We start from the raw sequence: 14,280 nt of genomic DNA on the forward strand, positions 1-14,280 counted from the left end.
ATTAAGTTGTCTAATTTATATTTACTTTCCAGAAATTTCCCATTCAGTTCAGGCAATTGCAAACATTCTTAGCTAATGTCCAGACAGAATTTGAAAGTAAGACCCTATTGCTGAAGTCAAAACATGGTTCAGTCAAAGAACAGATAAAATTTTATCTAGTATTGATTGATCTATAAGCTGGATTCTACTGTGAATCTTAGTGGATAGCTTTCTTAGTACTAGAATATATGAAGCAGGCTACTGCAAGAGAAATGTAATCAGCTGTTTGTTCAAGCTTAGAAACACTTCATTCCAATGGATTCCATCTGATACAATGATATACTGCCTATCATGAGATTAAGCAACATTTTAAATTTGAATTGTGTCCCAAAATGAAATCTATAATCAGCACTGTCTTAAGGAGTAGGATCCTGCACCTAAACATGGCCTTCATACTACAGGCACATCTACCACTATTACTATGCTAAATCATCTTCATTTAAATCAACCCATAATAACTTATAATCATACCTATGCATTAGTGTACCCATGAAAAATATTCAGAGAATAGAAAATCATGCATAAACATGTATAAAGGAGTAGGCATAGTTTATTATTTATTTGGGAAGGCAGTGATTCTTGTTCATATTATATAAGTTAGTGTATGTAATTTTCGTATTTAGTACATGTAGTTGTTTCTGTGTCAAACTTTGTGGTATAATAATGATATCATCTATTAAGTTGATAGATTCCATAAACCTACGTGGATGGGCCTTTCCATGAATTTATGATCATTTAATAATTAAAACAATGAATACAGAAGAAAATACCATCATGATATACATAAATATCATTTGTGAGCTTATGGGGGAAGTATAAAAGCAAAGGCAATGTGAATAATGCATCATGATTGTAAATTGCTAGCGCCAATATACCATGTAAATTCTATAATGTTTCCCTTGACCCTTTGTGAGCATTCCTAATAGAGTTCATAGGCACATCCAGATCATGTCCAAGACAGAGGTTAATGCTAACAGCAAACCACACTACTGAGAATAGGACCCACTTGGGGCTGAAGGGGCTTGCAACCCTATAAGAACAACAATGCCAACAAACCAGAGCTTCCAGTGACTAAACCACTACGGAAAGACTATACGTGGACTGACTCTGGGCTCCAACTGCATATGTAGGAGAGAATAAACTTGTTGGGGCACCAGGGGAAGAGGAAGCCCTTGATTCTGCGAAGGATGGACTCCAAGTGCAGGGGATATGGGGTGCCAGTAAGGGGGATGGATGGGCGGAATACCCGTATGGGGGAGGGGAAGGGATTGGGGTTTATGGAGGAGAAACCGGGAAAGGGAATAACATTTGAAATGTAAGTAAAGAAATACCTCTAATAAAAAATTAAAAAAGAAAGCAAGTAGTATTGGAATTAATCAATTTGTTGTACTGCAATATTTTTTATGTGGCAGTAAATATTCTCTTAATCCCCTGAGAGTGCTGTGCAATAGTAAATGTAGGTAGAATCAAATTTTTTAACAACTCTAAAATAAGAAAATTTTGATCTTAAGTGCTATGTATGTTTCAGTTTAATCTATGAGTTACATCCTAACTACAGAGTAATCTTAGGAACTAAATTCGCCAATTTTGAATTTTATAATAAGTGCTTTATCATCTGCTTGTGATATGTGGGTGATTGTGGAGGCAGGTTTATACTATGGAGAATCATTTTTCTAAGGAAAATTAAACTGAGACAAAACTAAGGATGAAAAAGAGAGGACAACATCAAAAATCAGTCCTGTAGCTAAATAAAAATTAAGTTTCCATAAATGTTTATATGCTTGTGAGATTCAGAAAAATTTTTGCAATACTCATTTCATGTGTTTTCTAAATATGTAAGAAGTATTATTTTGAATAAGTAGGGAGAGAGTGGGCAGCCTTGTGTAGTCCCTGATTTTAGTAGGGTGAGAATGGGGAGGGGAACCCAGAGAGAAGGGGAGGGGGAGGGGTTATGGGGATGTTGGCCTAGAATCCTGGAAAGGGAATTACAATTGAAATGTAAATAAGAAATGCCAGTATATAGGTATATAGATGTATAGATGGCATATATAGGAAGTTGTAGGAGAGGAAATAAATATTTTAGAATCAGCATTATTTTTATTCTATAAAAGAAAACATGAGTTACCAATGTTGAAGCCCCAGTGAACTAGACTGTTGGGGGGAGGGCGGCAATGGGGGGAGGGTGGGGAGGGGAACACCCATATGGAAGGGGATGGGGGAGGGGGATGTTTGCCCGGAAACCGGGAAAGGGAATAACACTCGAAATGTATATAAGAAATACTCAAGTTAATAAAAAAATAAATAAATAAAGTTACTGGTATGCCAAAAAAAAAAAAAAGAAAGAAAGAAAACTGCACAGCAAAAATCTTTAACATGGAAAGGCAAACAATGCAGATAAATTGTAAATGTGAGATAGAGGTTGTAGCCTTTCTAATGTAATCATCATATAAGGAGGCTTCAGTTGTTGCTTTAACGTGGAACTCATTTGTCCAGTATGCAGGTGAGGAATAAACCTTGGGAGAAATAAACTCTCCTCTTGAGGAACTCTGATGCAGACATTCATTCAGAGGCAAACAAAATCCACTTTTTGGGCTGAATGTTTTTATATCATACAGTGAATCTACACACAGTACAGAGCCAATTTTCTGGCCTTACTGAAAACAAGTCTATTTCTTAGCAGTTATCTGAGAGTAGTAACAGACATAACTGTGAGAATCTGCATCTCCGGCTGTCAAGAGCACTGCCACATGCTTGGATTCTGAGGAAAATAACATGGTCATTCTCACATGGAAATAATGTTTTTTAAAGTGATTTGTCACCGTTATTTAATTAATGATTTTGTTTACATTTCAAATGATATCACCTTTACTTTTTATCCATTCACAATGCCCCAACTAATTAACCCCTCTCTCCATCCCATTTGACTCTGTGAGAGTAGTTCTCCACCCATTTATCCACTCCTGCCTCACCACCCTAACACCATCCTATGTTGGGGCATCAAGCCTTCAGAGTAGCAAGGCCCTTCCCTCCTGTTGATGTCAGATGAGGCCACCCTCTGCCACATATGTATCTAGACCCCTGCAAAACTCCAGTTTTCCTGCTTGGTTGGTGGTTTAGTCTCTGGTAGCTCTGGGTGTTCTGTTTAGTTGATATTGTTCTTGCTATGCTGCTTCAGTCCCCTTTAGCTCCTTTGGTCCTTCTAGGAGCTTTTCCATTGGGGTGTTTAAGGCTCAGTCTGATGATTGGCTGTATCTACATCTATTTTGGTTATGTGCTGGTAGAACACCTCAGGGAAAAACCATACCATGTTCCTGTCTACAAGTGCTTCTGGGCATCAGCAGTAGTATTGGGGTTTGATATCTGTGGACAGAATGGATCCCTACATAGCACAGTCTATGGATGACCTTTCCTTCACTTTCTGTTCCATTTTTTGTCCCTGTCTTTCATTTTGGCAGGAACATTTCTGGATTAAAAATTTTGAGATAGGTTTGTTGTCCCATCCCTCAACTAGGGATTGTGCTGATTTACTGCAGGTGGTATCTACAGATTCTATCTCCCCTTTGTTGGGTATTTCTGCTATTGTCATCCCTCTTGGGTCCCAGGAGCCTCTTGCTTCCCTGGGTTCTGGGAATTTTAGTGACTACCACCAGTTCCTCATTCCCCACTTCTAGTTACTTTTATTCAGTGTCCTGACCATCTGTACTTTACTTCTATCAGTTCCAAAACCTAATCCTGTTGTATCTTTTTCCTTCTCCCTCCTCCCTTCCTTTCAGTTCCCTCCCTTCCCCTATCTCCTGTGATTATTTTGTTCCCTTTTCAATGTAGTATTGAAACATCCACATTTTTGTCTTCCTTCCTCTTAACCCAGGTATTGCTCAACTTTGTGACCATAAACAAGTGATTAAATAATGAAAATATGGTACGTTTACACAATGAAATGTAACTCGCTTGTAGAATAATGGAATCATGCAACCCCTGCTTAAGTGGTTCGAACTAAAAAAAGTCATCCTGAGTGAGAAAAGTCATGGTGAGTGAGGTACTCAGAACGCCGAAGAGAAATATAGTATGTGGCAATTTAAAACTGCTTGTTAGGCTTTAAATCTTACAAATGCACATAAGAATTCTTAAATCCTCAGAGGTAAGATATAGAGTGAGAAACTAGAAAGGACTGAAGTTTTTCCTAAGTAAGTAAAAATATAATTAAATCTGGATGCTTTTGGGCTTATGTTGTTGTGGAATGGGATTATTAAATTGAGAAATGGAAGAAGGTAGACTAAGGGAGAGCAGAATCTATGGACTTTCTGAAGAATGTTATAGAAAAATACCTCAGTAGAAGCTCCTTAATATATTATATGCAAATGAATATTCTTAAAATGCATCACCAAATAATTGGGAGAGTACAACCATATTGCCTTCTCCCACAACCAATCCACCCCCGTCCCCAGTGTCATGTATGAGTTATATCTAACTGAGTTTTAATGACTGAGACTTCACAGAAACTCTCAAACAACTTACATTACTGCCCACACTATTGTCCACTTTACATAAACTGATGGCAAAGTCATATTGATGAGATAACCCTTACCCACCTCCTGAACATGAAGATGTTAAGCTCATGACTGGATGGAGTATTCACTCTTCTTGAAAGTGTTCATGAATTGGCAAGTTTATTCATACTTCCTGAGGAGAATAGTAAAGAAGAACTTAGCTGAAATCCTTCAATTTACAATGGTGGGCTCCGTACAGTGTACGTGTTTCAATATTGGTACAAATGCAATAAGCGTTAGTAACAATTATTGGTTGGATTCAATGCTCAGTCCATGAGGTTCATTCATGACATTGCTCATGTGCCCAAGAAAAGAGAAGTAAGTAAATTGTGGACCAAGGGACATACCCAACACCAGTTTTTTCTGGAAAAGCAATGTAGCGATTTAATGAATCCTAATGATGTTCTGTTATTCCCTTTAATAAGTATATTGCTCAACCATGGTCACAGAAGCTACTATTTGTTATAGATGTTATAGATGGGAACAAACACAGAGACACATATCTGAACAATGTGTAAAGAGTAAGAGAGATTCGATACCTCAGTCTTAAATGAAAATAATCTTCATCAATATTCTCCTTTCACCTCTCATGAATATTTGTGTTGGGAGAAAACTCAGAGCCAGTGCGAATGGAAAGAAAGTAAACAAGAAAACACTGTCTTCTAAATTTAAGAGACCTGACAGATGAAACCATATAGATCATGAAAACATGCATATGGTTTGCATACAATAAATTGAAATGCCTCCCTACTGAGACAAAGAATTAAACATGACCTCCCATCTCCATCCAAGAAGGTATGTCCAATATACAAGTGCTCCTGAAGGAGAAATTAGTTTAATGTGGTGGAGACTCTCTGATTATAGACACCACATTCATGGAAGATTTTCTTCAAAGCAATACACAGTCAAATCATATGAACTTAATGGTATTTTGACAATAATTTTTGATTCATAATGCTTTGTCTCTAGACATCAAAACAGATATCATTGAACAGAAAAGAATGTAGGAAAGACCCTCGGTTAGTCTCACCTGATTTCATGGTAAGATCATGTGTTAATGACACTATATACTTTGTTTCCTGGACATAGAGAACTCATCCTTGAACCATCCAGGAAAGCTATCCCTGGTGGTTATCATTCATAATGATAAAAAACACTAAAAAAATTCAACAGAAAAAAAGACAATGATTTTCTCATCCATTAATTAGCCTTATATGTTATAATAATGATCTGCCTGGTACAGTTCACGAACATTGAAAGTGTGAAAAGAACATTTTGTGCTTAGCTAACCACATTATTAGTTAGAATGGATGTCACTTCCACAGGAGAGAATTCAGGAGTGGTAGTACAAAGTTTGTCAAAAAACTTGGCTAGGGAATTTAAAGACCTTAGCAGAGAACACACTAACATTGTTTTTTCCAATGTCCATTTTGTCAAGTCCCATTTAAATATTTCTGTCATGTCTGTAGGTATGTGTTGATGATAATTTTAGTAGATTATTATCTTAATACTAATGGTATTCTTTGCACAAAAATAAATAACTCTGTGATGGTTTTGGAACATTTCGCCCAGGGAGTGGCACTGTTAGAAGGGGTGGCCTTGTAGAGGAAGTGTTTCACTGCTTAGGTGGGCTTGGAGACCATCCCCCTAGCAACTTGTGGATGCTCAGTTTGTTCCTGGTTTCCTTTAGTTGAAGATGTAGAACTCAGCCCCCCCTATACCATGCCAGCCTGGATGCTGCTATCTGCTATGCTCCTGCATGAACCTCAGAACCAGTAAGCCAACCCCAATTAAATGTTTTTCTTTATAAAACTTACAGTGCTCATGGTGTCTGTTCACAGCAATAAGCCCCTTATACAGACTACAAATAGCACTGTGAATAAGCAACTGAAAGTACTCAGACACAGTTGGGATTTCTAAAGTTCCCCATACTAGGTTAAAGCTCATGGACTGGAAGAAATGCTGTGGAATATCTCTATAAGTGGCCTTGTTACTGAAAACATGGCCTCCTGCAATTATGGTTACATGTTTGTCCTTCACAAGATTATGCACACATGCAGATAAGGAAGAAGGAGGGTGTCTCCATATTCCAACCCCACCTGCACACATTCTTATTGATATAGATGGGTTCTAGTTTAGCAAGTGTTCTGTTTCGTTACAAATGTGGTCTCTATTAAGAATAAACAGAACATATTTCAGAATAATAAAACAAGATACAAAAAACTCAGAGTCAGCATGAGGCTGAAAGGAGAGAAACTCAAAATATTTTCATTAAAATCAACAAGGAAGTTTTTTCTTCTTGTCTTATTCAGTACAGTATTAGGAGATTACTTGGATAGGGTATGCTTTTATGTATAAAAGTTACTAAATATGACAGCAGAAACTTGATAATTATTTTCAAGATTGTAGCAGTATGAACCAGTTAGTACAAAATCATGTCCTGAAATAAATATTTTGAGGAACAAATCATAGGAACAATATCTTTTATAAAATATATATTATATAACATTACATATAACATTGTTATAGGTAATACATGACATATAAAATATTACATATGCATATGTATAAACACCAATCATATCCTTCACAGAAATTAAAAAACAGTGTTGTAAAATTATGTGGAATCAAAAAAGACTCCCTTTAGAATAAACCTGAATAATAAAAAAATGATCCATAGGTATCAGCATGACAGATTTCAATTTACACTATAACACAGGGGAAGTAGCAAAACGGTAACGATTGGTGCCACTCTGTTATTTCTGTCTTCATTAACACCTCTTTAGGAGCAACAAACTTAGCAAACCTTCATACTGCTGTTGGCTTGGATCAACATAGGCTTGTTATTTAGAAACACTTTAAAAACCTTAAACCCAAAAAACATTTTTCGAATAAAAAACAAAATACCACGAGTTAAAGGAAAGTATATTCCTCTGAGGACCACTATGTCTTAAAGACTCTTATTAGTCTGCACTGGTACCTCAGTACACTCAGCTTACTGTTTTAATGGCATTCTTGAGTGCGTTAACAACTGGGAATCTGATTCTTGTTTCTGCTCCTTTTCCTTCTGTTTTATTGCTTTGTCCACCCCCAATATTATGTTCTTTGTTTATCTTATTATATTTTTTTTGGAGACAGAAAGGGAAGAGATCTGGAAGCAAAGAAAGGTGAGGTGAAACTGGGAAGAGTTAAAAAAAAGGAGAACTGTGGTCACGATTTAAACAGAAAAATTAAGAATGGAAATGAAAAACTAGGACAATAAATTTTCCTTAAAAATACACCATTTTATAATGAAAACCAAAAGCAATTGCAAAAAGACAAGAAAACATACAAACAAACAGAAACAAAAGAAAAGACATGCTTTTGTGGGTTTAACTGATGGAGCATGGAAAAAATCCCCCCCCAATCTCCCCCAAAAAAACACATCTGCATTTTTTTGCTTATTTATAAAATTCATCCAAATCAAGGAATAAAATCAAAGTATAGATTATATATCTAAAGATATTTCTTTCCAATCCAACACTTTATTCTTGAATCTGGGCAAAATTTAAAAATAAAAACATATTAACAAATGCCACATACTAAACACGGACTTATTGTCATAACATTCAAATTAGATCACCTATGAGATCACAGAAGAAAACGGTTTAGTACTTTGTAGTACTCTATACACTGTATGTAAGTATGTGTGTGAGTGATTGGCTGTGGGTGTGTATGTATATATGTGGAAGATACATCACATTTCCACATGTTTGCAGTTCACACACCTGTACTCTGCTAACTACTATTTCTTAACACAATTTTGCAAACCCCTTTCATGTATTATAACTACCATAACATAAAAACTCATTCTTATCTGATGCTCTAACCATTCAGAAACTAAGAGATGCAAGTCATCCAGGATCTGCTGTGTGCTTTCCCTCTGAAGATAATCTGTATGTTAACTCTCAAGTGTTTTAATTCCTTCATATCTTTCAGTCTGTGAGAGATACCAAGATACCATTTTAACTTCACTATGGATATTATTCTATGCAAAATACATATACCAAATTAAATGTTCTTTTTCTTTCCTGACTGCCATTACTCCCACACACCAATAATCCACATTATTGTCAGCTATTTGAAATGCTAGTATTCACCCTGTAAGAGAAGTGAGCTAAATTGAAAAGGCAGTTTGCCTGCTCAAGGGGAGGGGCACTGCAGCAAACACAACACAAGACAGGAAATAGGAAGGCAGGTCCTGATCTGATAGCTTTCTGATCTGACTGTTCAAAGTCAAAGAAATGAGTTCTATAGAAAAATCTTCTATCAAAACAAATTTGCCATATTTAGTGTGAAAAAAGTCATGTCTATGAAACAAATTATGGGGATATGAGGGAGCTGACCTTGTTTGCTGCATTGCCTTGCGGACCATTCTTAGGGTGGATGAGACAGGAGACACTGGCTGCCTCTTCTCTGAGCAGGTCCTGCTGCACTGACTTGTCTAATCACACTCCCAACCCCCAGTCTGTGCTAGTGAGCTAGCATAACCCTGCATCACGCATGCGTGCACGGTCGCCAGGCTGCAGAGATCAAAATCTTTTCTAAAGCTAATGTCAAGGCAGGCAGCCATGAGCTTTAAGCTGTCCTATTGCTAATATGACACAGGAGGCTTCATAAACCCCTGCATAAATTGGTCAGGGATAAATTCAAGGTGATTTCTGGCAATGGTGACTACATGATACTGAATTATATTCACATTTAGATCTGTATACAAAGGAAAGAAAGAGTGACTAGGAAAATGTAATAAAATTACGGAATGTACAAAAACACTAGATGCTTATAATATCAGGAGAAATCACTAGGGAATAAAATATGCTACTTTAACAACATTCTGTATTAGTCAGGTTTTACTTGATCAGGTGGATTTTTAAAATATCCTATGTGTTCATGTAAATGAATCACTTAAAATTAACATAATATCTGTTATATCATAAAAAGCATTGGTTTGTCATTCAGTGATTTTTTTTCTGTTTTAAAAATTATTGCTGTGAGATACTTAATTGTTTGTTTTTTAGATAGGGTCTTACTTCTTAGATTTAGCTCGACTGAAAATAAATTTGAAGACCAGGCTGGTATTTAACTGAGAAACTTAGGATCTTATAACTTGAAAGTGCTACAAGTAATCTCATATGCCACTACAATTATTTAGATTTTATTAATGTTATTTATTTGTGTGGTGTTTGTGTATATATATATATATCATACATATATACATATGTATATGAATATATGTATGTATTTCTCTATAACTGAGACGTTGTCTGTTATAAAAGCCTGACCCCATATGTCTGTCTGTCTGTCTGTCTGTCTGCCTCTTCTCTCTCTCTCTCTGTCTCTTTGTTTGTCTCTCTCTGTTCTGTCTCTCTGTCTCTCTCTCTATCTCTTTTTCTCTCTTTGTGTTTGTGTGTGTGTGTGTGTGTGTGTGTGTGTGTGTGTGTATGTAGAGGTATGTAGTTATGTATCTCGAGATCTTCATATATATATATATATATATATATATATATATATATATATATATATATATATATATAGACTTGAGGCTCCTAACATGAGTTCTGGGATATAATTTTTCAGAATAGTATTAGATTTTACAAACAGAAGCATCAGTCAGGCTCTTCTGTGAAACTTTAAGCCTTGGTGATTTTGATCCAAAATGAATATGCAAAGGGAGTACAAACGAAAATGTAGACAGACTCCTAATTTTACAAATTCAAGTATTTTCCAATAAATATAAATATGATATTGACTTAGTAATATTCTTTTCTTCAAGACAATGTCTACAAGGGAAAGGGAAATGCATAAGGAACTACTAAATGTGATTTGAATTTGGACAGTCTGCATTGTGGTCTATAGAGTCGTGGAAGGAAAACATTTGTAAAAATGAAAAGCTGACTTTGATTGAATATGGAAATACTCAGCTTCTTATCCCATAGTAGTAGTTCTATAAGGTATGTCTGAGTGGCTAAATTTGCTTCAATACAGGACTGAGCAGATAATTATGTCAATATATCACTTCATGACTTACCAAAAGCAAGGGGTGACCACCCTTAAACAGGCTGTGCTATTGCAGTTCAATCCCTCTGAACCTTCTGCCAGTGCTGAAGGAGTTTAAAGCTTGCTGAAAAGAAAGTTCTGCAAGATCCTCGAGTTTTAAAGTTACCTTGCAAATACTGATTCATATTAGGAAAAAAGCCTATGAAATTACAATCCTGTAGTGGATTTTTATTTTGCTTGTCAGAGGATACCCGGTATCAAGTACACAATAACTTATATTGATTTATTATCCATAAATACAATATTTGTATCAATAGATTTTTTTCTGGCTAGAAATAATCTGCATAGAATGAATTCGATTTAAACCTACAGTGTTCCATATTTATCTGCCACCGAGAAAGTTAAATACAATGGGTTTTAGTATAAAGGATTTCCTGCCTTCCAGATTTCATACAATACACACCAATGTCAATCTCTCCTGTGAGTCACATACAGAGCATGTCAAATGCAGGGGTGAATGCAAGCAGCAAACCACTGAACATTAAACAGGACCTCCTTTGGAGGAATGTGAGGAAGGATTGAAAGAGCTGAAGGGGCTTGCAATCCCATAAGAATACCAATGCCAATCATCCAGAGCTTCCAGGGAAAAAACCACTACCCAAAGACTATACATGGAGTGACCCAGCACTCTACCTGCATATGTAGTCGAGAATAGCACCAGTGGAAAGGGGAGCCCTTGGTCTTGCCAAGTTTGAACTCTTGGTACAGAGCAATGTCTGAAGGGGGAGGTTATGGGGATAGATGTGGGGAGAACGCCAATAATGGGGAGGGGAAGGGTATAGGGAACTTATGTACAGGAAACCGAGAAAGGGAATAACATTTGAAATGTAAATAAAGAAATATATCTAGTGAAAAAGAGAATAATATTGGGTTTTCTAAACAAGAAAATGCATCCAATAATTTTCCGTCTATACATATACTGCGTGTCAAAGTGTGATTAGGTAACTAAAATATGTAAAGAAATTCCTTTGTTTTAAAATGGTGTTTTTATCATATAAGGACCTAGTAATTGAGGATATACATGTGAAAAGATCAATCTATGGACACTGGGTTGCAGAGTTCTTGGAACGTAGAGTTCTTCACTAGCCAATGTGTTAGTGAAACGTCCCGCGCTAAGGGTCCTCAACCTGAACCCAAGGACAGGTTCACCTATGTCAATTAAATTAATTAAATTAACCCTGCTGAAGGATGAGTGAGGATTGCCTCTCACATGGTTCTACATATCACCAAGTTGGCAGATAGAATTGCCATTTCAATAGTATCTAAGTATAAAATCCTGTATGAGATCTAAACTATGCTATGAAATTCTACACATAATAACCATGCTTTCATAATATGTGGTTGGATCCTAATTCTGGCATTGAGACTGTTGCTTGAGAAGTTTTCGAAATGTCTGTTTACTGTTTATAGTGTCTGTGAAATGAAGAAGATTTGTACAGGTCCACTTCAATGGATACTTAACATGCAGTTTTCCTAACATGCAGTTAGAAGAGTAGTAAAAGTGTTGGATTAGTAGAACTTAAAATTAATATAAGGTATATAAGATACACTATCTGTGAATATAATGAATTCTGTACTTTCTGTTGTTGTCATTTGAATTGTCAGATGTATATTTTGTATCTGCTTAGTTTTCAAAACCCCTCCTTCCACAGCATAGATTTCTAATTTCGAAGTGTTATTCATTTTACTCATGTTTCTCTAATTAGTGGATTCCTCATTTTTCCTCCTCCTCCTCTTCCTCCTTTTTCTCCTCCTCCTTTTCTCTTTTACTTAATTTTGACTGATGTTCAAACCCTTTTAATTTTTGGAACTTGTGAGACAATTTTGCATTCTGTAGAGTAGGTTGGCCTAAAATTTCATTTGAAATTTGAATTTGACTGTGGTCATTAATTACTTTTAGATTTTTTTTTTTGGGAAAAGACCACTAATGTTGGCACATGCCCTTATATCTAACAACATAGAGGTGTAGCCAGAGAGTGTACACTGAGTTTACTTACAGCCAGTATTACATTTTAGAATTTTTTTGTAACAACCCCAAAAATATATTAATAAAATTAAAATTGTGGTTGTAAAAGATTATTTCTTCTCTTTGGTATCTTGAGTGGTAAGCCGCAGGTTGCTGAATAGACAGCTTATATCAAAAACCACGGAGCAGAAGCAGAGAGAGCTAATTAAAATATCTTGAGTTTTTTAAAAGATAGAAAACCATTCCTAGGGATATCTTTGTCCAGTAATAATTGGGAGTCAAATATGTGAAAATTAGAAACCAACAGTGGACATATCATTCAAACTACTGCATTCTACTCCCTGTTACCACAGTCTCACAAACAATTCATAATAAAAATGTATAGTATACAAATTTAAAAGACTCCATTAATTTTCACAGCATGAACATTGTTTAAAAGCTTAAAGTGTCTTCTGAGACTCAAGTCAATACTTTCAATGCTCCCTCAGTAAAGTCAAAAGCAAGTCACATATTTCTAGCATACATTAAATAAAATACACATTACTTTTCCTCTGAAATGAACTCAGGCTGTCCTGAGAAATGCTTAGGATGACCTCAAGCATCATATTTTTCTGCTCCACATCCAGGGTGCTGTTGTTCCTCGTGTGTAAAATATAACCGCATTTGTGATAAATTCAAATTCAAATCTGTTTATGTTAGGCAAGTATACTACCAAACATTGATACCAAGCATATATGTCTGTGAATTTTCAAGCTGCACAGCATTTCCATTTCCAAGTCTTTCACAATCCAAGTTCATCATAAGACTGCAAGTATCATTTGGAAAAAGGTTCCTTTAAAAGTATACTTTCTTACCTCAAGAGAGAAGAAAACGATGATATAAACAGAGAAAAATCAAACCATAATGGTGTTAATGAATTAACATCTTAATAATGGTGATCCATTTAATATTTTCTGGTATTATTGAAGGTCTGGGTAACTTCTCTAGCTCTGCCCTTTGCTGCATATGTGCAGCTGCTCTTCTAGGTTATGGCTCTCTCCACACCATGAATGCTACTGAAATTACTGGTCATCCTATGCTACTTGCATCCACCAAAATGTGGGATGCCTTTCACCAACTGGGCTGCACTTTTACCTGTAGACTCATCTAGCATGTTTCAGGAGACTCATCCCTCCTAGAGAGTGACAAGCCTTAGCTGCTCACTCTCATGTCTTGAAGCCTTCATAACAGTGCCCCTAGGTTGAATCTAGTTCCAAGTGAGTAACAGAGTTATAGTTTATCATTTTTGCAACACAATTTCTGCATGCTGAACCTGAGGCATGACTTTCCAGAATATTCACGTCTATGATGCTAGTCTCTTTTTTATCACAACTGATTGATTGTTTAGACTCAGGTGGCCAGGACTTATTATTCATCCAAAGTATGGTTTTTTAACTTTGTTTGCTCTGGTATTGAAATTTCTTCTTGGGAATTTCCTACAGTACATTCAAGAAACAGGGAAATTGTGGAGGATTCTGGCTAAAAGACTGAGTGTTAAATACAGTGTGCTCCTCTTAATTTCTTTTTTTATTTAGTGTGATGAAACAGAAATAAGCAGAGAAAGAGAGGGGAGGAGGAGAGATATTAAACAAG

At 36.1% G+C, this 14,280-nt stretch overlaps 1 long non-coding RNA gene across 4 annotated transcripts in view; it reads right to left on the reverse strand.

Annotated features, from left to right (window-relative positions):
* Positions 1-4,627: 4,627 nt before the first annotated feature.
* The window catches only part of LOC148007678 (uncharacterized), a 98,288-nt gene continuing 88,635 nt past the window's right edge, over positions 4,628-14,280 (reverse strand). For all 4 annotated transcript variants that reach the window (XR_015646441.1, XR_015646443.1, XR_015646440.1 and 1 more), the window contains one exon: positions 4,628-4,719. This is a non-coding gene — a long non-coding RNA (uncharacterized LOC148007678). The remainder of the gene's footprint in view (positions 4,720-14,280) is intronic.

This window comes from Rattus norvegicus, chromosome 1 (assembly GCF_021556685.1).
Source record: "Rattus norvegicus strain SHRSP/BbbUtx chromosome 1, alternate assembly SHRSP_T2T, whole genome shotgun sequence".
Classification (NCBI taxonomy): Eukaryota; Metazoa; Chordata; class Mammalia; order Rodentia; family Muridae; genus Rattus; species Rattus norvegicus.